We start from the raw sequence: 22,262 nt of genomic DNA, 5'->3' as shown, positions 1-22,262 counted from the left end.
CATTTATGGTTTATTCATTTAAAACCAGTGTCTATATTTACACCATTATAAATAGTGGATGTGGTAACTAATCAACAGAGCAAAACTCTAGTACATATAAAAACAATTGGTAACAGACAACACTGATAATATCTATTTAAGGTGCTTAGAAAAATATTATTAATCAAAACAGTAAAGAAAATATTAATTGACATCACTAGATAAAAATAATAACATAAACATTTCTGAATGGACCATGACCAGTTTCTACTAGGGATAATTAAACACTTATATTACATAGTGAACTTTCTTGTATAAGAACATCACCATATGTAACCAGGTGAGGGGAATCATTTCTAATTCCTGCTACTCACCAATACAAAGGGAGTAATTACAAGCTCAAAGCCTAAGACACTGGTGGGCCGTGTAATATTTTTCAAGGGTTTTACAACTGGCCCATGTTGCAGAAGGAGACCACACATAACTTTTAGCAATAATCATTTGGTCACATTATGACATCTAAGTACGAGTGTTCAAGCAGCTGAAAAACAAATAATTTTGCATCTGGCTAGTAAGGTCATACTAACTTGTTACATAGATTGTTTAAGTGTACTGTGCACATTCTGCAACATCAGACCCACTAAGAAGGAGAGGATCAGGAGGGCCACATGCCACGCTTGACTGCTAAGCCAATGGAAAAGCTGCAGGTATTTAGAAAAAACGCTTAGCCAGTTATAGAAAAGATTTTTGCAAGCTGCACTCTGAAATAGTGTAACAATAGAAATCCTGACAAATTGTGACTTTCTAGGAATCTTTCAGCACCTTGTGAAAAGTATGTGAACCTGAAAGACATTGACAGAGGACATGGATGCTTCCTGCTTTGCAATTATTATTTTTATTATTACTATTATTATTATTAATAAAATTATAAGCATTTATTTATATAATAGCACCAACATATTCTGCAATGCTTTATAAATTTGAACAAATACAGAGCAAGACTGAGTTTTAAGGAACAGAGAAAGAGATAAGAGGGCCCTGCTTGCAAGCTGACTATCCATAGGAAATTAAGAGTTTAATACACAGGGTTAAATGCCACAAATTGCATGTTGATCAAGCCAAACAGGAAAACATATATTGTGGGGGTATTGTCACACAGAAATTTTGATTTGAGAGCCAGTAGTTTGTTATGAGCAAGTAAATAATTGATGATGAGATGCAAATATCTTATGCACAGATTAGAGAGACTGAGTTGGGAGACATCTTGAAACATGTAAAGAGATGTATGTTGGTAGAGTTTAGTTAATGGTTTTGCATGTCAGTAGAAGTTTTTGATATTGGATTCTGTAAAGTACAGGCAAACAATATAAGGACTGGCAGAGTTGAGCAGCAGTAGAAGAATATTTGTTAAAATAAAACAATAAAAAATTAGTCTAGCTGCTGCTTTCAAAATCGATTAAAGGATCTAACGTCTGGTTAAGGGAAAATCAGCAAGAAAAGAAGTGTTTTTGTGGGAGTAAATGCTGCCTCCCAAGGTGCACACTGCTAGAGGAGAATTAGTTATCCTATGGTGGAGGGGGTGCCTAGTTATTTTCAAAAGCAAGATGATTCTCTAGCCCTCTTGTAGCTTTGACTACCTTGAGCTTCTACTGGTGTCTTAAGCTCACTTGCTTCTTGGTTGGACCCTGGTGGTGCTCTGTTTGGAAAAGAGAAAGTTATTCATCACAAGGAAGGCAAAACAACTAGTGAATAATGCAGGCCTCCCTCCTCTTACCAGCACTGACATTAAATGAAAGTACCCATGTTTAATAATCTGGTCACCTTCCTGAGATTAAAATAATATTATTCATATTTTAAAAATAGGCATATTTATCCCCAACCAGCCCCGATATTAAATTATTAGCATTCATATTTCACAAATAGTCCTTCTTCTACTGCATCTCGGTTCCACATTCAGTTAAAAGAACCCAAACCTCCCCAGTATTAAATTATTAGTCCTCACCACAACAATCATCCAACAATTGAATGAATAGTCCCACTAATAAATTAATAGCCCCAATCCCCATTAAATACCAATAAGTGAATAGCCACGACCACCGATAGATTTATAGACCTTACTTCAATTAAATTAATAGCCCCACTGTTAGCTTGAGTCAAGTGATTCCCCTATTTAGACTTTTTGAAAACCAGCTAGAGAAATTGAAGGAGGAAATGAAATAAAGCAACTACGCTAAATATCTTGGACTTGTAGATTAAGTACTTTATTCACATTGCTAGGATCAAAGAGTTATAAATATCTTGAATTCGGATGATTACATTTTGGCAACTTTACATGATCCTAGTTTAAGAGCTATGTCTTTTCTTTCTTTCTAACTGACCCACATCTCAAGAGATGCAATGAGCTCCTGTTCAGCAAGCTGACAGCTCAAATGGTACATGACACAATGACGTTTCCTCCTTCAGTTTCTCTGGAAATTGCTGCTAGGAAAAAACTTAGCTTTCCCAAGACACCCAGTGGTGATGCAGATGAGTCTGCACAACATTTTGACATTTTGTCTGGTGTAAACGAATTGCCCAAAAATCGTGAACTATAAATTCCATGACATCGTGAACTACAAATTCCATGAGGAAGGCCATTACCGGCAATTGCATCAAAGTACACAGACTTCTGAGATGGTGGATTCCAGCAGGGATGAATTAGTATTGTTTGAGGGTGATGTACACACTGATGAGGGTGAATATGATGACAGTGTAGATTGCAGGTGCTAAGATCTACTTGAGAGAAGGTAGCTAGCTGATGCTGGTATGCTTGGTAATATTTTGGGTAGAATGGCATGTTGGCAATTTTATGTTTTTCTACAGTAAACTTTCACCTTTATTAGAGAGGTGGTTTTTTTCTTTAAAAAGGTACAAGCTTTCTATTTACATTTTGGTTTCCCTGACATAAAACGACTATGCACTTGAACATAGGTTTTAGCACATGAGGTGGAGGGATTAGTATCATCATGATTGAGACTGGAGAGTGACAAGAACAATTGGACTGAAGACTGGAGAGTGACAAGGACACTGCCATCCCTCCTGTTTCTGTATGAGCTATGGCACAATATAATGTAACTGTGGATGTTAAAGAACACTGCCAGCCCTATTGTTTCTATTTCAGCAATGACAATTAGTAATGGAGCAATGGAGCTCTCTTGTTTGTGTGAGAGCTATATAACACAGTATAATTTGACTGCAGATTTAGAAGATCATGACTGCCAACCCTGTTATTTATATTTCAGCAATAACATTTAGCAAAGGAGCTCTCCTGTTTGTGTGTTAGCTAGATACACTGCACAATGTAATTGCAGATTTAGAACAAGACTGCCAGCCATATTATTTCTATTTCAGCAATGAGAAATAGCAATGGAACAATTGAGCCCTCCGGTTTGTATGTGAGCTATAGAACACAGTACAATGTGACTGCAGATTTAGACCAAGACTGCCAGCACTATTATTTCTATTTCAGCAATGACAATTAGCAATAGAGCTGTCCTGTTGGTGTGTTAGCTAGATAACACAGTACAATGCGACTTCAGATTTAGAAGAACAAGACTGCCAGCCCTTATATTTCTATTTCAGCAATTACAATTAGCAATGGAGCTCTCCTGTTGGTGTGTGAGCTATAAAACACAGTACAATTTGACTGCAGATTTAGGCCAAGACTGCCAGCCCTATTATTTCTATTTTAGCAATAGCAATGGAGCAATGGCGCAATGGAGCTCTCCTGAATGTCACTGGCGACTTTGAAGAACACTGCTACCCCTCCTCCACTTCACACAGAATTGTAATTCCCCATTTGAGTATGGATAGAAGTTAATAATTTGTTCTTAACACCAGGGAAAAATATAAAGAAAATCAAATTTAACCGAAGAGAAATGGAGTTGGTCATTAGGCCTGTAAATGACTAGGGTCTTCTACTTCTATAAATATGTCATTGAGATATTACAACAATTTGCAAATGACACAACAAACGACAAGATAGCATATAATTTTGAATAAAATATATTAATGCCAGTATAGACATAAGAGAAACAGCTTGTTGTCATTTATACTTTATTAATCATTAATACATGAGTACATACAACAGCCATCAGGATTCTTACTCATCTGCTATTAGATAATTGTATTGCTACATAACCTGTGCGTGAATATACATTGATTTTTACCTGAAATCACTTTACAACAAAATACACTAAATAACTGGTGGAAAAAGAATTCACTGTATTTGCTGAAACCTAAATAATTATTGTGTGGTAGATACATGGATGACACATAGACATTTTATTGCCCAACATTAAAAATAAATGTGTTGCTCACATAATAGTGTGTCTCACTAAAGAAGATGCTCTTATGGAATGTACTTTAGGAGCTTAAGATGATAAAATATTAAGGAAGGGATGATACATTTTCAACACTCTAGGGGTTAGGGATGTAACACACAAGGGACCTCCCTGTCTTTCAGGAAAAAGGTACATGATTATATGCAAATATAATATTTCTCAACACACAGGGTCTCTGAGTAAGTAAGTAATAGAGTAGGCAGTATTTATGTTTCACAACTGGTTTGATTGTCTCTCTCAAGTGCATAAAACCCACAGCACTGAAAGAGACAAAGCACAGCAGAGAGATCATTTGCATCCAATCTTCCTAACATTTGATTTACTACAATCTTCCTGAGAACCATGTCAGGTGTGAAGGGACAACAGAAGAAATGCCCAGAGCCTTGCCCACCACCACCACAACAACATTGCCAGGATCGTAAGTGTCTCACTGGTTGATCTTTTCCTTAAAAACTATACATGGTATACCAAGCAATTGGTAATATTTTAAAGAACATTTGTAAATGTGCTGTGAAAAGTATATCTTGGATACAGTTTAGGCAACCTATATAGGGCTATTCTTCCATAGTAGTCCCTTACTTCTAATAATAACAATAGCTGTATTATAAACCTTGTGGCTATATATGGTACCATAAACTGTGCTATTTGTCTTATCTATTGCTCTATGATGTCATAACTGACAAATTTCTAAAACGTAATATCAGATGTTAAGTGCTTTTGTAGATAAAAACAACATAACATAATTAGTTATTGTAAAGACATAGTGTTATATTTACTAAATTGCCAATAGCAACCAATTAGATTCTAGTTGTCATTTTGTAGAATGTACTAAATAAATGATAACTAGAACCTGTTTGGTTGCTATAGGCAACATCTCCACTTTTTCAAACCAGTTTAGTAAATATACCATGGTTATTTTCAAAATAACTATGTCTTCAATTTTAAAAGATACCAATACTTGTCATTCAACTGTCTTGTCAATTCTCCCAACTTAAAACTTCATTCTGTGTTGCATTCTCCGCAAATGTTAGATCTATGAGAGCATGGATAAAACACTATCTGGGAGAGAGAAAACACTAGGAGATATATACAGATATATATATATATATATATATATATATATATATATATATATATATATATATACTACCTTTTGTTTAAGTCTTTGACTACAAATATAATCCACTCCGAAGTGAGCAAATGATATATACTGTTTTTGTTTCAGCTTGCAAGCCAAAGCCAGTGTGTTGTCCTGAACCAAAATGTCCTCCCCCACAAGGTAAAAAAACATGAACCAAATATTTCCCTGAATGCTGTTAGTGCTAGTTTGTATGTAGATATATTAGACTTTCACGCCAATGAAGTTTACTTTTATTCTGCATTATAGCATTATCTTTAGAACAGAATTTAGTACTTTAAAATTTGTTCAATAAATTTGGGGGTCAAGATGTCTGTGTTCTCTCTAATTTGTTGATATTTTAATTGTACTTTGTTTATTGTATTTTCCTGTTATGTTATATTCTGTTTCATCCTGTGCTCTCTGTACGACCCTGTGGACCCTTTGTGGCACCATATAAATAAAGGATAATTAGAATAATAATAAATGCTTTTGTTTTTTAATAATACATTTAGTAAAAGCAAAAAGTATTTTCCAGTCTTTTGTCATATAAAATATTTTATGAAATACTCAATTTCAAGGATTAATGTGGTCCATACATAAATATTTAAATATAAAGTATACTTTGCACGTGTCTTTCTCAGTTACTCAATTTGTTGCATGTAGTATTATTATTATTTATTTATAAGGCGCCACAGATTCCGTAGCGCCGGATACAGAAGCAAGTAACAAATAGATGAGGTAATACATATAAGTAGCACAGATGAGTTAGAGATATCCTATGGAGTCTCACACGGAGTGCAGAAAAAGCCATGACAGGATGTACGAGGGAGTCAGACAGTAGACAACATGGGATAATAGGTAGAGAGGACCATACCTGCGAGAGCTTACATTAAAGGGGTGGTGAGAGACTGTAGGACCAACTGAGAGATAATGGAGATGGCAGGCGACCTTACTCTACTCTATGATGTCCTTAACTAAGTTTAGCTACAAATACATTTGTTCCCATAACAGTTGTTGTCCCTTTGATGCAATCATTAGCCAAATATGTGCTTTGACCTGGAATATATTTATGCATATTATTAGCTTGCCTTCTAAGCTCCTTTTTCCAAAGTAACACAAGAATAGTTTTTCTAGCATCTTTTGTCAAATCTACCCTTTCTTTCTATTTATTATTGAGGTTGCCTGTGTCTGAATGTCTCAAGCTCTTCTATATCCTTTTTTCAATGAAGTGTCCAAAATTTTACCCATGATGCAAGATGTCGTCAAAGTGGCGGCTTACGCTATTGTTATACTATATGTGCATTTATTCCCCTTTTAATGCATTGTTGTATCACTGTTCACCACAATTGGATCAGTGGCATCAGTCACAACCGTGGATGGCCAAATTTACATAGAAATCTCAATATTTTGTGCAGGTATATATACACTTACTGTCCATTAAATACCATCCATACATGGTATGCAGGTCAACATTTGAACCATTTTCTCCATATTAATCAGGTTGGTAAGTTTGGTCAAATTGACTAACCAAATCTGCACCATGTGAGCAAAATTTCATTTATTTGTGCAAGTAGATGGGCACATTATATATCTACAAATGCCACATATGTTCACACAGGTTACTTACTATGTGTTTATTTTATCTTTTGTAGAGCTGTGTAAGCCAACTCCACAATGTCAGCAGCATCATCACCAGAAGTGAATGAGGATAGCAAATTGAATATCTGCAGACAACTTTACAGAGACCCTTTTGGAAGTTATTATATGCATGCTACTACATGTTCATCAATTGTAATTAAGTGGATGAACTAAGTTATACTCCACTGAAACAATGATACAATGTGATTGAGTAAATATTAAAACATGTAAAAACATACATTTATGGTTTATTCATTTAAAGTCAGTGTCTATATTTACACCATTATAAATAGTGGATGTGGTAACTAATCAACAGAGCAAAACTACAGAACATATAAAAACAATTGTTAACAGACAACACTGATAATATCTATTTAAGGTGCTTAGAAAAATAACATTAATCAATACAGTAAAGAAAATATTAATTGACATCACTAGATCAAAATAATAACATAAACATTTTTGAATGGACCATGACCAGTTTCTACTTGGGATAATTAAACACTTATATTACATAGTGAACTTTCTTGTATAAGAACATCACCATATGTAACTGGGTGAGGGGAATCATTTCTAATTCCTGCTACTCACCAATACAAAGGGAGTAATTACAAGCTCAAAGCCTAAGACACTGGTGGGCCGTGTAATATTTTTCAAGGGTTTTACAACTGGCCCATGTTGTAGAAGGAGACCACACATAACTTTTAGCAATAATCATTTGGTCACATTATGACATCTAAGTACGAGTGTTTAAGCAGCTGAAAAACAAATAATTTTGCATCTGGCTAGTAAGGTCATACTAACTTGTTACATAGATTGTATAAGTGCACTGTGCACATTCTGCAACATCAGACCCACTAAGAAGGAAAGGATCAGGAGGGCCACATGCCACGCTTGACTGCTAAGCCAATGGAAAAGCTGCAGGCATTTAGAAAAAACGCTTAGCCAGTTATAGAAAAGATTTTTGCAAGCTGCACTCTGAAATAGTGTAACAATAGAAATCCTGACAAATTGTGACTTTCTAGGAATCTTTCAGCACCTTGTGAAGAGTATGTGAACCTGAAAGACATTGACAGAGGGCATGGATGCTTCCTGCTTTGCAATTATTATTTTTATTATTACTATTATTATTATTACTAAAATTATAAGCATTTATTTATATAATAGCACCAACATATTCTGCAATGCTTTATAAATTTGAACAAATACACAGCAAGACTGAGTTTTAAGGAACAGAGAAAGAGATAAGAGGGCCATGCTTGCAAGCTTACTATCCATAGGAAATTAGGAGTTTAATACATAGGGTTAAATGCCACAAATTGCATGTTGATTCAGCCAAACAGGAAAACATATATAGTGGGGGTATTGTCCCACAGAAATTTTGATTTGAGAGCCAGTAGGTTGTTATGAGCAAGTAAATAATTGATGATAAGACGCAAATATCTTAGGCACAGATTAGAGAGACTGAGTTGGGAGATATCTTGAAACAAGTAAAGAGATGTATGTTGGTACAGTTTAGTTAATGGTTTTGCATGTTAGTAGAAGTTTTTGATATTGGATTCTGTAAAGTACAGGAAAACAATATAAGGACTGGCAGAGTTCGGCAGCAGTAGAAGAATATTTGTTAAAATAAAACAATAAAAAAATTAGTCTAGCTGCTGCTTTCAAAATCGATTAAAGCATCTAAAGTCTGGTTAAGGGAAAATCAGCAAGAAAAGAAGTGTTTTTGTGGGAGTAAATGCTGCCTCCCAAGGTGCACACTGCTAGAGGAGAATTAGTTATCCTATGGTGGAGGGGGTGCCTAGTTATTTTCAAAAGCAAGATGATTCTCTAGCCCTCTTGTAGCTTTGACTACCTTGAGCTTCTACTGGTGTCTTAAGCTCACTTGCTTCTTGGTTGGAACCTGGTGGTTCTCTGTTTGGAAAAGAGAAAATTATTCATCACAAGGAAGGCAAAACAACTAGTGATTAATGCAGGCCTCCCTCCTCTTACCAGCACTGACATTAAATGAAAGTACCCATGTTTAATAATCTGGTCACCTTCCTGAGATTAAAATAATATTATTCATATTTTAAAAATAGGCATATTTACCCCCAACCAGCCCCGATATTAAATTATTAGCATTCATATTTCACAAATAGTCCTTCTTCTACTGCATCTCGGTTCCACATTCAGTTAAAAGAACCCAAACCTCCCCAGTATTAAATTAATAGTCCTCACCGCAACAATCATCCAACAATTGAATGAATCGTCCCACTAATAAATTAATAGCCTCAATCCCCATTAAATACCAATAAGTGAATAGCCACGACCACCGATAGATTTATAGACCCTACTCCAATTAAATTAATAGCCCCACTGTTAGCTTGAGTCAAGTGATTCCCCTATTTAGACTTTTTGAAAACCAGCTAGAGAAATTGAAGGAGGAAATGAAATAAAGCAACTACGCTAAATATCTTGGACTTGTAGATTAAGTACTTTATTCACATTGCTAGGATCCAAGAGTTATAAACATCTTGAATTCGGATGATTACATTTTGGCAACTGTACATGATCCTAGTTTAAGAGCTATGTCTTTTCTTTCTTTCTAACTGACCCAGATCTCAAGAGATGCAATGAGCTCCTGGTCAGCAAGCTGACAGCTCAAGTGGTACATGACACAATGACGTCTCCTTCAGTTTCTCTGGAAATTGCTGCTAGGAAAAAACTTAGCTTTCCCAAGACACCCAGTGGTGATGCAGATGAGTCTGCACAACATTTTGACATTTTGTCTGGTGTAAACGAATTGGCCAAAAATCGTGACAGCTCTTCCGTAAAATGAACTACAAATTCCACGAGGAAGGCCATTACCGGCAATTGCATCAAAGTACACAGACTTCTGTGATGGTGGATTCCAGCAGGGATGAATTAGTATTGTTTGAGGGTGTTGTACACACTGATGATGGTGAATATGATGACAGTGTAGATTGCAGGTGCTGAGATCTACTTGAGAGAAGGGAGCTAGCTGATGATGGTTTGCTTGGTAATATTTTGGGTAGAATGGCATGTTGGCAATTTTATGTTTTTCTACAGTAAACTTTCACCTTTATTAGAGAGGTGTTTTTTTTCTTTAAAAAGGTACAAGCTTTCTATTTACATTTTGGTTTCCCTGACATAAAACCAATATGCACTTGAATATAGGCTTTAGCACTTGAGGTGGAGGGATTAGTATCATCAGGATTGAGACTGGAGAGTGACAAGAACAATTGGACTGAAGACTGGAGAGTGACAAGGACACTGCCATTCCTCCTGTTTCTGTATGAGCTATGGCACAATATAATGTAACTGTAGATGTTGAAGAACACTGCAAGCCCTATTGTTTCTATTTCAGCAATGACACTTAATAATGGAGCAATGAAGCTCTCTTGTTTGTGTGAGAGCTATATAACACAGTATAATTTGACTGCAGATTTAGAAGATCATGACTGCCAGCCCTGTTATTTATATTTTAGCAATGACATTTAGCAATGGAGCTCTCCTGTTTGTGTGTTAGCTAGATACATCATACAATGTGACTGCAGATTTTGAACAATACTGCCAGCCATATTATTTCTATTTCAGCAATGAGAAATAGCAATGGAACAATTGAGCCCTCCGGTTTGTATGTGAGCTATAGAACACAGTACAATTTGACTGCAGATTTAGACCAAGACTGCCAGCCCTATTATTTCTATTTCAGCAATGACAATTAGCAATGGAGCTGTCCTGTTGGTGTGTTAGCTATATAACACAGTACAATGCGACTGCAGATTTAGAAGAACAAGATTGCCAGCCCTATTATTTCTATTTCAGCAATGACAATAATAAAGGGAGCTGTCCTGTTGGTGTGTGAGCTATAAAACACAGTACAATTTGACTGCAGATTTAGACCAAGACTGCCAGCTCTATTATTTCTATTTTAGGAATGGCAATTAGCAATGGAGCCATGGAGCTCTCCTGAATGTCACTGGCGACTTTGAAGAATACTGCTACCCCTCCTCCACTTCACACAGAATTGTAATTCCCCATTTGAGTATGAATAGAAGTTAATAATTTGTTCTTAACACCAGGGAAAAATAAAAATAAAATAAAATTTAACCGAAGAGAAATGGAGTTGGTCATTAGGCCTCTAAATGACTAGGGTCTTCTACTTCTATAAATATGTCATTGAGATATTACAACAATTTGCAAATGACACAACAAATGACAAGTTAGCATATGATTTTGAATAAAATATATTAATGCCAGTATAGACATAAGAGAAACAGTTTGTTGTCATTTATACTTTATTAATCATTAATACATGAGTACATACAACAGCCATCAGGATTCTTGCTCATCTGCTATTAGATAATTGTATTGCTACATAACCTGTGCGTGAGTATACATTGATTTTTACCTGAAATCACTTTACAACAAAATACACTAAATAACTGGTGGAAAAAGAATTCACTGTATTTGCTGAAACCTAAATAATTATTGTGTGGTAGCTACATGGATGACACATAAACATTTTATTGCACAACATTAAAAATAAATGTGTTGCTCACATAATAGTGCGTCTCACTAAAGAAGATGCTCTTATGGAATGTGCTTTAGGAGCTTAAGATGATAAACTATTAAGGAAGGGATGATACATTTTCAACACTCTAGGGGTTAGGGATGAAACACACAAGGGACCTCCCTGTCTTTCAGGAAAAAGGTACATGGTTATATGCAAATATAATATTTCTCAACACACAGGGTCTCTGAGTAAGTAAGTAATAGAGTAGGCAGTAATTATGTTTCACAACTGGTTTGATTGTCTCTCAAGTGCATAAAACCCACAGCACTGAAAGAGACAAAGCACAGCAGAGAGATCATTTGCATCCAATCTTCCTAACATTTGATTTACTACAATCTTCCTGAGAACCATGTCAGGAGTGAAGGGACAACAGAAGAAATGCCCAGAGCCTTGCCCACCACCACCACAACAACATTGCCAGGATCGTAAGTGTCTCACTGGTTGATCTTTTTCTTAAAAACTATACATGGTATACCAAGCAATTGGTAATATTTTAAAGAACATTTGTGAATGTGCTGTGTATCTTGGATAGAGTTTAAGCAACCTATATAGGGCTATTCTTCCATAGTAGTCCCTTACTTCTAATAATGACAGAAGCTGTATTATAAACCTTGTGGCTATATATGGTACCATAAACTGTGCTATTTGTCTTATATATTGCTCTATGATGTCATAACTGACAAATTTCTAAAATGTAATATCAGATGTTAAGTGCTTTTGTAGATAAAAATAACATAACATAATTAGTTATTGTAAAGACATAGGGGTATATTTACTAAACTGCCAATAGCAACCAATTAGATTCTAGTTGTCATTTTGTAGAATGTACTAAATAAATGATAACTAGAACCTGTTTGGTTGCTAAAGGCAACATCTCCAGTTTTTCAAACCAGTTTAGTAAATATACCATGGTTATTTTCAAAATAACTATGTCTTCAATTTTAAAAGATACCAATACTTGTCATTCAACTGTCTTGTCAATTCTCCCAACTTAAAACTTCATTCTGTGTTGCATTCTCCGCAAATGTTAGATCTATGAGAGCATGGATAAAACACTATCTGGGAGAGAGAAAACACTAGGAGATATATACAGATATATATATATATATACTACCTTTTGTTTAAGTCTTTGACTACAAATATAATCCACTCCGAAGTGAGCAAATGATATATACTGTTTTTGTTTCAGCTTGCAAGCCAAAGCCAGTGTGTTGTCCGGAACCAAAATGTCCTCCCCCACAAGGTAAAAAAACATGAACCAAATATTTCCCTGAATGCTGTTAGTGCTAGTTTGTATGTAGATATATTAGACTTTCACGCCAATGAAGTTTATTTTTATTCTGCATTATAGCATTATCTTTAGAACAGAATTTAGTACTTTGAAATTTGTTCAATAAATTTGGGGGTCAAGATGTCTGTGTTCTCTCTAATTTGCAATGTTGATATTTTAATTGTACTTTGTTTATTGTATTGTCCTGTTATGTTATATTCTGTTTCATCCTGTGCTCTCTGTACGACCCTGTGGACCCTTTGTGGCACCATATAAATAAAGGATAATTAGAATAATAATAAATGCTTTTGTTTTGTGATAATACATTTAGTAAAAGCAAAAAGTATTTTTCAGTCTTTTGTCATATAAAATATTTTATGAAATACTCAATTTCAAGGATTAATGTGGTCCATACATAAATATTTAAATATAAAGTATACTTTGCACGTGTCTTTCTCAGTTACTCAATTTGTTGCATGTAGTATTATTATTATTTATTTATAAGGCGCCACAGATTCCGTAGCGCTGGATACAGAAGCAAGTAACAAATAGATGAGGTAATACATATAAGTAGCACAGATGAGTTAGAGATATCCTATGTAGTCTCACACGGAGTGCAGAAAAAGCCATGACAGGATGTACGAGGGAGTCAGACAGTAGAAAACATGGGATTATAGGTAGAGAGGACCCTACCTGCGAGAGCTTACATTAAAGGGGTGGTGAGAGACTGTAGGACCAACTGAGAGATAATGGAGATGGCAGGCGACCTTACTCTACCCTATGAGGTCCTTAACTAAGTTTAGCTACAAATACATTTGTTCCCATAACAGTTGTTGTCCCTTTGATGCATTCATTAGCCAAATATGTGCTTTGACCTGGAATATATTTATGCATATTATTAGCTTGCCTTCTAAGCCCTTTTTTCCAAAGTAACACAAGATTAGTTTTTCTAGCATCTTTTGTCAAATCTACCCTTTCTTTCTATTTATTATTGAGGTTGCCTGTGTCCGAATGTCTCAAGCTCTTCTATGTCCTATTTTCAATGAAGTGTCCAAAATTGTACCCATGATGCAAGATGTCGTCAAAGTAGCGGCTTACGCTATTGTTATACTATATGTGCATTTATTCCCCTTTTAATGCATTGTTGCATCACTGTTCACCACAATTGGATCAGTGGCATTAGTCACAACCGTGGATGGCCAAATTTACATAGAAATCTCAATATTTTGTGCTGGTATTTATACACTTACTGTCAATTAAATACCCTCCATACATGGTATGCAGGTCAACATTTGAACCATTTTCACCAATTTGATCAGGTTGGTAAGTTTGGTCAAATTGACTAACCAAATCTGCACCATGTGAGCAAAATTTAATTTCTTTGTGCAAGTAGATGGGCACATTATATATCTACAAATGCCACATATGTTCACACATGTTACTTACTATGTGTATCGTTTATCTTTTGTAGAGCCGTGTAAGCCAACTCCACAATGTCAGCAGCATCATCACCAGAAGTGAATGAGGATAGCAAATGGAATATCTGCAGACAACTTTACAGAGACCCTTTTGGAAGTTATTATATGCATGCTACTACATGTTCATCAATTGTAATTAAGTGGATGAACTAAGTTATACTCCACTGAAACAATGATACAATGTGATTGAGTAAATATTAAAACATGTAAAAACATACATTTATGGTTTATTCATTTAAAGCCAGTGTCTATATTTACACCATTATAAATAGTGGATGTGGTAACTAATCCACAGAGCAAAACTCTAGTACATATAAAAACAATTGGTAACAGACAACACTGATAATATCTATTTAAGGTGCTTAGAAAAATATTATTAATCAAAACAGTAAAGAAAATATTAATTGACATCACTGGATAAAAATAATAACATAAACATTTCTGAATGGACCATGACCAGTTTCTACTTGGGATAATTAAACACTTATATTACATAGTGAAATTTCTTGTATAAGAAAATCACCATATGTAACCGGGTGAGGGGAATCATTTCTAATTCCTGCTACTCACCAATACAAAGGGAGTAATTACAAGCTCAAAGCCTAAGACACTGGTGGGCCATGTAATATTTTTCAATGGTTTTACAACTGGCCCATGTTGCAGAAGGAGACCACACATAACTTTTATCAATAATCATTTGGTCATATTATGACATCTAAGTACGAGTGTTCAAGCAGCTGAAAAACAAATAATTTTGCATCTGGCTAGTAAGGTCATACTAACTTGTTACATTGATTGTTTAAGTGTACTGTGTACATTCTGCAACATCAGACCCACTAAGAAGGAGAGGATCAGGAGGGCCACATGCCACGCTTGACTGCTAAGCCAATGGAAAAGCTGCAGGCATTTAGAAAAAACGCTTAGCCAGTTATAGAAAAGATTTTTGCAAGCTGCACTCTGAAATAGTGTAACAATAGAAATCCTGACAAATTGTGACTTTCTAGGAATCTTTCAGCACCTTGTGAAGAGTATGTGAACCTGAAAGACATTGACAGAGGACATGGATTCTTCCTGCTTTGCAATTATTATTTTTATTATTACTATTATTATTATTAATAAAATTATAAGCATTTATTTATATAATAGCACCAACATATTCTGCAATGCTTTATAAATTTGAACAAATACAGAGCAAGACTGAGTTTTAAGGAACAGAGAAAGAGATAAGAGGGCCCTGCTTGCAAGCTTACTATCCATAGGAAATTAGGAGTTTAATACATAGGGTTAAATGCCACAAATTGCATGTTGATTCAGCCAAACAGGAAAACATATATAGTGGGGGTATTGTCCCACAGAAATTTTGATTTGAGAGCCAGTAGGTTGTTATGAGCAAGTAAATAATTGATGATAAGACGCAAATATCTTAGGCACAGATTAGAGAGACTGAGTTGGGAGATATCTTGAAACAAGTAAAGAGATGTATGTTGGTACAGTTTAGTTAATGGTTTTGCATGTTAGTAGAAGTTTTTGATATTGGATTCTGTAAAGTACAGGAAAACAATATAAGGACTGGCAGAGTTGAGCAGCAGTAGAAGAATATTTGTTAAAATAAAACAATAAAAAAATTAGTCTAGCTGCTGCTTTCAAAATCGATTAAAGCATCTAAAGTCTGGTTAAGGGAAAATCAGCAAGAAAAGAAGTGTTTTTGTGGGAGTAAATGCTGCCTCCCAAGGTGCACACTGCTAGAGGAGAATTAGTTATCCTATGGTGGAGGGGGTGCCTAGTTATTTTCAAAAGCAAGATGATTCTCTAGCCCTCTTGTAGCTTTGACTACCTTGAGCTTCTACTGGTGTCTTAAGCTCACTTGCTTCTTGGTTGGAACCTGGTGGTTCTCTGTTTGGAAAAGAGAAAATTATTCATCACAAGGAAGGCAAAACAACTAGTGATTAATGCAGGCCTCCCTCCTCTTACCAGCACTGACATTAAATGAAAGTACCCATGTTTAATAATCTGGTCACCTTCCTGAGATTAAAATAATATTATTCATATTTTAAAAATAGGCATATTTACCCCCAACCAGCCCCGATATTAAATTATTAGCATTCATATTTCACAAATAGTCCTTCTTCTACTGCATCTCGGTTCCACATTCAGTTAAAAGAACCCAAACCTCCCCAGTATTAAATTAATAGTCCTCACCGCAACAATCATCCAACAATTGAATGAATCGTCCCACTAATAAATTAATAGCCTCAATCCCCATTAAATACCAATAAGTGAATAGCCACGACCACCGATAGATTTATAGACCCTACTCCAATTAAATTAATAGCCCCACTGTTAGCTTGAGTCAAGTGATTCCCCTATTTAGACTTTTTGAAAACCAGCTAGAGAAATTGAAGGAGGAAATGAAATAAAGCAACTACGCTAAATATCTTGGACTTGTAGATTAAGTACTTTATTCACATTGCTAGGATCCAAGAGTTATAAACATCTTGAATTCGGATGATTACATTTTGGCAACTGTACATGATCCTAGTTTAAGAGCTATGTCTTTTCTTTCTTTCTAACTGACCCAGATCTCAAGAGATGCAATGAGCTCCTGGTCAGCAAGCTGACAGCTCAAGTGGTACATGACACAATGACGTCTCCTTCAGTTTCTCTGGAAATTGCTGCTAGGAAAAAACTTAGCTTTCCCAAGACACCCAGTGGTGATGCAGATGAGTCTGCACAACATTTTGACATTTTGTCTGGTGTAAACGAATTGGCCAAAAATCGTGACAGCTCTTCCGTAAAATGAACTACAAATTCCACGAGGAAGGCCATTACCGGCAATTGCATCAAAGTACACAGACTTCTGTGATGGTGGATTCCAGCAGGGATGAATTAGTATTGTTTGAGGGTGTTGTACACACTGATGATGGTGAATATGATGACAGTGTAGATTGCAGGTGCTGAGATCTACTTGAGAGAAGGGAGCTAGCTGATGATGGTTTGCTTGGTAATATTTTGGGTAGAATGGCATGTTGGCAATTTTATGTTTTTCTACAGTAAACTTTCACCTTTATTAGAGAGGTGTTTTTTTTCTTTAAAAAGGTACAAGCTTTCTATTTACATTTTGGTTTCCCTGACATAAAACCAATATGCACTTGAATATAGGCTTTAGCACTTGAGGTGGAGGGATTAGTATCATCAGGATTGAGACTGGAGAGTGACAAGAACAATTGGACTGAAGACTGGAGAGTGACAAGGACACTGCCATTCCTCCTGTTTCTGTATGAGCTATGGCACAATATAATGTAACTGTAGATGTTGAAGAACACTGCCAGCCCTATTGTTTCTATTTCAGCAATGACACTTAATAATGGAGCAATGAAGCTCTCTTGTTTGTGTGAGAGCTATATAACACAGTATAATTTGACTGCAGATTAAGAAGATCATGACTGCCAGCCCTGTTATTTATATTTTAGCAATGACATTTAGCAATGGAGCTCTCCTGTTTGTGTGTTAGCTAGATACATCATACAATGTGACTGCAGATTTTGAACAATACTGCCAGCCATATTATTTCTATTTCAGCAATGAGAAATAGCAATGGAACAATTGAGCCCTCCGGTTTGTATGTGAGCTATAGAACACAGTACAATTTGACTGCAGATTTAGACCAAGACTGCCAGCCCTATTATTTCTATTTCAGCAATGACAATTAGCAATGGAGCTGTCCTGTTGGTGTGTTAGCTATATAACACAGTACAATGCGACTGCAGATTTAGAAGAACAAGATTGCCAGCCCTATTATTTCTATTTCAGCAATGACAATAATAAAGGGAGCTGTCCTGTTGGTGTGTGAGCTATAAAACACAGTACAATTTGACTGCAGATTTAGACCAAGACTGCCAGCTCTATTATTTCTATTTTAGGAATGGCAATTAGCAATGGAGCCATGGAGCTCTCCTGAATGTCACTGGCGACTTTGAAGAACACTGCTACCCCTCCTCCACTTCACACAGAATTGTAATTCCCCATTTGAGTATGGATAGAAGTTAATAATTTGTTCTTAACACCAGGGAAAAATAAAAATAAAATAAAATTTAACCGAAGAGAAATGGAGTTGGTCATTAGGCCTCTAAATGACTAGGGTCTTCTACTTCTATAAATATGTCATTGAGATATTACAACAATTTGCAAATGACACAACAAATGACAAGTTAGCATATGATTTTGAATAAAATATATTAATGCCAGTATAGACATAAGAGAAACAGTTTGTTGTCATTTATACTTTATTAATCATTAATACATGAGTACATACAACAGCCATCAGGATTCTTGCTCATCTGCTATTAGATAATTGTATTGCTACATAACCTGTGCGTGAGTATACATTGATTTTTACCTGAAATCACTTTACAACAAAATACACTAAATAACTGGTGGAAAAAGAATTCACTGTATTTGCTGAAACCTAAATAATTATTGTGTGGTAGCTACATGGATGACACATAAACATTTTATTGCACAACATTAAAAATAAATGTGTTGCTCACATAATAGTGCGTCTCACTAAAGAAGATGCTCTTATGGAATGTGCTTTAGGAGCTTAAGATGATAAACTATTAAGGAAGGGATGATACATTTTCAACACTTTAGGGGTTAGGGATGAAACACACAAGGGACCTCCCTGTCTTTCAGGAAAAAGGTACATGGTTATATGCAAATATAATATTTCTCAACACACAGGGTCTCTGAGTAAGTAAGTAATAGAGTAGGCAGTAATTATGTTTCACAACTGGTTTGATTGTCTCTCAAGTGCATAAAACCCACAGCACTGAAAGAGACAAAGCACAGCAGAGAGATCATTTGCATCCAATCTTCCTAACATTTGATTTACTACAATCTTCCTGAGAACCATGTCAGGAGTGAAGGGACAACAGAAGAAATGCCCAGAGCCTTGCCCACCACCACCACAACAACATTGCCAGGATCGTAAGTGTCTCACTGGTTGATCTTTTTCTTAAAAACTATACATGGTATACCAAGCAATTGGTAATATTTTAAAGAACATTTGTGAATGTGCTGTGTATCTTGGATAAAGTTTAAGCAACCTATATAGGGCTATTCTTCCATAGTAGTCCCTTACTTCTAATAATGACAGAAGCTGTATTATAAACCTTGTGGCTATATATGGTACCATAAACTGTGCTATTTGTCTTATATATTGCTCTATGATGTCATAACTGACAAATTTCTAAAATGTAATATCAGATGTTAAGTGCTTTTGTAGATAAAAATAACATAACATAATTAGTTATTGTAAAGACATAGGGGTATATTTACTAAACTGCCAATAGCAACCAATTAGATTCTAGTTGTCATTTTGTAGAATGTACTAAATAAATGATAACTAGAACCTGTTTGGTTGCTATAGGCAACATCTCCAGTTTTTCAAACCAGTTTAGTAAATATACCATGGTTATTTTCAAAATAACTATGTCTTCAATTTTAAAAGATACCAATACTTGTCATTCAACTGTCTTGTCAATTCTCCCAACTTAAAACTTCATTCTGTGTTGCATTCTCCGCAAATGTTAGATCTATGAGAGCATGGATAAAACACTATCTGGGAGAGAGAAAACACTAGGAGATATATACAGATATATATATATATATATATATATATATATATATATATATACTACCTTTTGTTTAAGTCTTTGACTACAAATATAATCCACTCCGAAGTGAGCAAATGATATATACTGTTTTTGTTTCAGCTTGCAAGCCAAAGCCAGTGTGTTGTCCGGAACCAAAATGTCCTCCCCCACAAGGTAAAAAAACATGAACCAAATATTTCCCTGAATGCTGTTAGTGCTAGTTTGTATGTAGATATATTAGACTTTCACGCCAATGAAGTTTATTTTTATTCTGCATTATAGCATTATCTTTAGAACAGAATTTAGTACTTTGAAATTTGTTCAATAAATTTGGGGGTCAAGATGTCTGTGTTCTCTCTAATTTGCAATGTTGATATTTTAATTGTACTTTGTTTATTGTATTGTCCTGTTATGTTATATTCTGTTTCATCCTGTGCTCTCTGTACGACCCTGTGGACCCTTTGTGGCACCATATAAATAAAGGATAATTAGAATAATAATAAATGCTTTTGTTTTGTGATAATACATTTAGTAAAAGCAAAAAGTATTTTTCAGTCTTTTGTCATATAAAATATTTTATGAAATACTCAATTTCAAGGATTAATGTGGTCCATACATAAATATTTAAATATAAAGTATACTTTGCACGTGTCTTTCTCAGTTACTCAATTTGTTGCATGTAGTATTATTATTATTTATTTATAAGGCGCCACAGATTCCGTAGCGCTGGATACAGAAGCAAGTAACAAATAGATGAGGTAATACATATAAGTAGCACAGATGAGTTAGAGATATCCTATGTAGTCTCACACGGAGTGCAGAAAAAGCCATGACAGGATGTACGAGGGAGTCAGACAGTAGAAAACATGGGATTATAGGTAGAGAGGACCCTACCTGCGAGAGCTTACATTAAAGGGGTGGTGAGAGACTGTAGGACCAACTGAGAGATAATGGAGATGGCAGGCGACCTTACTCTACCCTATGATGTCCTTAACTAAGTTTAGCTACAAATACATTTGTTCCCATAACAGTTGTTGTCCCTTTGATGCATTCATTAGCCAAATATGTGCTTTGACCTGGAATATATTTATGCATATTATTAGCTTGCCTTCTAAGCCCTTTTTTCCAAAGTAACACAAGATTAGTTTTTCTAGCATCTTTTGTCAAATCTACCCTTTCTTTCTATTTATTATTGAGGTTGCCTGTGTCCGAATGTCTCAAGCTCTTCTATGTCCTATTTTCAATGAAGTGTCCAAAATTGTACCCATGATGCAAGATGTCGTCAAAGTAGCGGCTTACGCTATTGTTATACTATATGTGCATTTATTCCCCTTTTAATGCATTGTTGCATCACTGTTCACCACAATTGGATCAGTGGCATTAGTCACAACCGTGGATGGCCAAATTTACATAGAAATCTCAATATTTTGTGCTGGTATTTATACACTTACTGTCAATTAAATACCCTCCATACATGGTATGCAGGTCAACATTTGAACCATTTTCACCAATTTGATCAGGTTGGTAAGTTTGGTCAAATTGACTAACCAAATCTGCACCATGTGAGCAAAATTTAATTTCTTTGTGCAAGTAGATGGGCACATTATATATCTACAAATGCCACATATGTTCACACATGTTACTTACTATGTGTATCGTTTATCTTTTGTAGAGCCGTGTAAGCCAACTCCACAATGTCAGCAGCATCATCACCAGAAGTGAATGAGGATAGCAAATGGAATATCTGCAGACAACTTTACAGAGACCCTTTTGGAAGTTATTATATGCATGCTACTACATGTTCATCAATTGTAATTAAGTGGATGAACTAAGTTATACTCCACTGAAACAATGATACAATGTGATTGAGTAAATATTAAAACATGTAAAAACATACATTTATGGTTTATTCATTTAAAGCCAGTGTCTATATTTACACCATTATAAATAGTGGATGTGGTAACTAATCAACAGAGCAAAACTCTAGTACATATAAAAACAATTGGTAACAGACAACACTGATAATATCTATTTAAGGTGCTTAGAAAAATATTATTAATCAAAACAGTAAAGAAAATATTAATTGACATCACTGGATAAAAATAATAACATAAACATTTCTGAATGGACCATGACCAGTTTCTACTAGGGATAATTAA

General features: G+C 35.3%; 2 long non-coding RNA genes across 2 annotated transcripts; both read left to right on the top strand.

The window, feature by feature from the left end:
* Positions 1-11,958: 11,958 nt before the first annotated feature.
* LOC142160329 (uncharacterized) lies at positions 11,959-14,666 on the top strand. Its single transcript, XR_012693158.1, has 3 exons — positions 11,959-12,126; positions 12,891-12,944; positions 14,443-14,666. It is a non-coding gene; the product is annotated as an uncharacterized LOC142160329 (long non-coding RNA).
* A 4,601-nt stretch (positions 14,667-19,267) lies between these two features.
* On the top strand, positions 19,268-21,999 carry LOC142160328 (uncharacterized). Its single transcript, XR_012693157.1, has 3 exons — positions 19,268-19,435; positions 20,224-20,277; positions 21,776-21,999. It is a non-coding gene; the product is annotated as an uncharacterized LOC142160328 (long non-coding RNA).
* Positions 22,000-22,262: the final 263 nt, after the last annotated feature.

This window comes from Mixophyes fleayi, chromosome 6 (assembly GCF_038048845.1).
Source record: "Mixophyes fleayi isolate aMixFle1 chromosome 6, aMixFle1.hap1, whole genome shotgun sequence".
Lineage (NCBI taxonomy): Eukaryota > Metazoa > Chordata > Amphibia > Anura > Limnodynastidae > Mixophyes > Mixophyes fleayi.
Note: the sequence above shows the minus strand (reverse complement) of the source record. Positions and strands in the feature narration are given on the sequence as shown.